The sequence below is a fragment of the Pleurodeles waltl genome, chromosome 12 (genome assembly GCF_031143425.1).
Source record: "Pleurodeles waltl isolate 20211129_DDA chromosome 12, aPleWal1.hap1.20221129, whole genome shotgun sequence".
Taxonomy (NCBI): domain Eukaryota; kingdom Metazoa; phylum Chordata; class Amphibia; order Caudata; family Salamandridae; genus Pleurodeles; species Pleurodeles waltl.
Genome location: NC_090451.1, coordinates 112,175,004 through 112,178,367, shown reverse-complemented (window position 1 = coordinate 112,178,367; position 3,364 = coordinate 112,175,004). Strand labels below are relative to the sequence as shown.

The 3,364-nt window shown below is 46.3% G+C and overlaps 1 non-coding gene across 1 annotated transcript; it reads right to left on the bottom strand.

Moving 5' to 3' along the window:
• Window positions 1-280: 280 nt before the first annotated feature.
• On the bottom strand, window positions 281-352 carry TRNAH-GUG (transfer RNA histidin (anticodon GUG)). Its single transcript has one exon. It is a non-coding gene; the product is annotated as a tRNA-His (tRNA).
• Between the last annotated feature and the right edge of the window lie 3,012 nt (window positions 353-3,364).

Sequence of the window (3,364 nt, the reverse complement as noted above, 5' to 3'; positions counted from 1 at the left end):
TCAGTACAGGAGCCTCGGCGCTGCAGGTACAGGAGACACAGACATCCATCCCTCTTGCTGACCGGGTCCTGTGAAACCAAACTGTAGCTCATACTTTTCACATCAGGACCGCCACAAACGTAAAAGCGCAGAAAGGTGAAATAAATAATAACATTGTTAACGCGTTCTTCAAAGACATTTAATTTCACCGTTGAAATTAGGTTCAAGCTCTTAACTCATGTAAATATTAAGAAGTGAGAATAAAAATGCTGCCCAACTGCCGTGACATTGCCACCCGCAATGCCGTGACTCGGATTCGAACCAAGGTTGCTGCAGCCACAACGCAGAGTACTAACCACTATACGATCACGGCGAGCTACTTGGGCTCTGAAAAGACTACCCTGGTGTGGCTCTGATAGGCTGAAAAAAGGTCACAGTGTCCGTGGAGTGGATAGATTTAGTGTTTGTTTAAAACCCATCTTTTCAAGTTAGATCAGGGTCTTTTCTTTGAGTAGCAGATCACAGCAAATATTTACCTCTCTGCTTCCAGTGACAAGACTCCCCATAAACCAAGAAGCCCAGACTTCTTAACAAGATCCACCACTCTGCCCTGCAAGTCTCAAGTGTTCTATGAGTGCTGGGGTTGGGGAAGTGAACACTGCAAAAACTTAATCCACGGCCGACCAAACTCCTCCAGGCCAGGAGGGGCTCGGAACAGGCCCCCACATATTGTTGTTTTTTTCTTTTCTGGGTGTCTCTTCAGACACATTCAGCTGCTTGGTGCATACTGCTTTAGAGTTGCATTGTGTGGAATGAAGTGGCGTAAACTTGACTAGCAAACAATGGAGTGGTGATGAATGGAGGGTCATAGAAGGGAGTAGATTGAAGTGCAAAGAGTAGAGTGACGTAATGTGTCATAGAATACAGTGGAATATAATGAAGTGGTGTGCCTTGGCATGGCGTTGAATAGCATTGTGAGGAATGGAGTGGCATAGAGCAGAGTGGGGTAGAGAGGAGTGAGGTTGCATAGAATGGCATAGAGTAGCATAGAGTAAAGTAGTGTGGTGTAGAGTGGCATAGTGTGGTGTAGAGTGAAGTGGCATGGAATGGCATAGAGTCAGAGAACAGTGTGTCATGGAGAGGGGTGGCAAAGAATTAGGAGGAGTGGAGTCGGACTGCATGAAGTAGAGTGTTGTGGAGTTGAGTAGCATACAGTCGCGTTGCATGGAGTGACACTGTGGTGTAGAGAGGAGCAGAGAAAAAAGTGGCATAGAGTAGAAAGGCCTACAGGAGAGTAGTGTAGAGTGGCACAGCATAGAGTAGTGTGCAGTAGAGTGGCATAGAGTAGAGCGCATGTAGTGCCATTGAGTGATATTGTGTGAGATGGAGTGGAGTGGAGTACAGTGAAGTGGCATGGAATGAAGTAGTATAGAGTAGAGTGGGAGAGAGTAAAGTGGAGTGGCATAGAGTGAACTAGAGTAGAGCGTAGTGGGATAGAGTGGAGTAGCATGGAGTGGAATGGAGAGGCACAGAGTAGGGTAGAGTGCAAAAGTGTGGAATGGCATGGAGTTGAGTGGAGTGGCATAGAGTAGAGTGGCATTCTGTGGGGTGGATTAGAGTGGCATGGAGTGGCATACAGTAGAGTGGAATAGAGCTTAGTGTTGGAGAGTACAGTGGCTTAGAGTGGAGTATAGTAGCATGGAGTAGAGTAGGTTAAAGTAGAGAGGGGTGCAACGGAGTAGAGTGGCATAGAGTTGAGTGGTGTACAGTGGCGTAGAGTAGAATGGGATAAAATAAAGTGGCGTACAGTAGACTGGAGTAGAGTAGCATAGAGTGGAGAGGCATAGAGTGGAGAGGAGTAAAGTAGAGTGGAATTGTATAGAGTAGAGTTCAGTTGAGTATTCTAGAGTGATGTAGAGCAGAGTGGCATAGAGTCACATAAAGTGGCATTCTATGAAGTAGGGTGGCGTAGAGAGGAATGAAGGGAAGTGGCATAGAGTAGAGTGGAGTGGAGTGGAGTAGAGGGGCATAGAAGAGAGTGACAGGGTGGAGTGGCATAGAATGGAGTAGCATAAAGTGGAGTGAAGTGGCGTATAGTGGAGTGGCATAGATTAGAGTGGCATAGAGTGGAGTGATAGAGTGGAACAATGTAGATTAGAGTGGAGTAGAACTGAGTAGAGTGGAGTGGTATAGAGTTGCACAGTGTAGAGTACAGTGGCACTGAGGGGAGTAGAGTATAGCCATGCAGAGGAATACAGTGTGAGAAAGTAACTAAAGTGTCAATAGAGACGGCGTTTAGGGTGAAAAATAAGCTGTATGCTTGTCATGAATGTTGGAAAGCACATTGCACATCCAAGAATGATACGAAAACACTTTTAAAATATAAAAAATAGCGTACTGGAGAAAGACGAAAAGAACACATGTACTTGGTCCATCCTCCATGGAGGAATGAACACAAGAAAGGAAGATTCAGTCTATGGGAGCTAAGCAATCGAAATATTGCAAATGTGAGTGACATAGAAAACAATTAAGGGTAAGTAAACTATGGGCGTGTGGTAAGCCCACTGAATTCTAAACAATATGTCTCACAGCACATTCTCTGTGTACGCAAGACATAAAAAGGTGTGACTAAGAGAATTCTGAGATTTAGAGCTTGACAGCAATTCACAACCCAACCAAATTGAGCCCTGTATAATAATTTACAACAGAGCCAAAGTACACCTTTTATACCCCCAATGGTGGAGGTAAGATATTCAGCAGACACGTGGTCTCCCAGTGCTAAAGGATTTTGGCTAGATATGAAGTGGGCGAAGTGCGCTGAAAACATTATAAAAGTAGGACACGTGCTATAAGCAGACATCACTTCCTTGGCAAGGCAGGAGAAAGGGCACTTCAGTGGGAAGAAATGAGAGGGCTGAGGAACAGACAGATAGCTCCCCTATGGGCAGAGGTGGCGGGAGCATGGAACACTCCTGACATGACTATGATGACGATGCAGATGGGCCTCTTAACTTGCGTAGTTAGGAGCACGACAAACACACCTCTCCTAGACCTCCCTGGAAGATCATACACTGAGGAGGGTTCCCCTGGGTCCCTTCCCCCCCCCGGCTGGGCCCCATACAGCTGTAGACACACTCACACGATGCGTAGTTAGGTCTCGTTTCTGGGCAAGTTGTTTGGCTTGCTTGTTATTTGTTGTAATAAGAGATGATGAGTACCTGACGTGCCAGAGCTGGAAATGGTGGGAACCGACCACCCTGCTCCATGGGCATACAGCGCTGAACCGGAGACCCACAGGAGGCCCACACCACAGATCACAAGCCTGCTTACAGATTTATGCAAGGAACAGCCCTCAGCGTGGTGGTAACATAATATATTAGCAGTA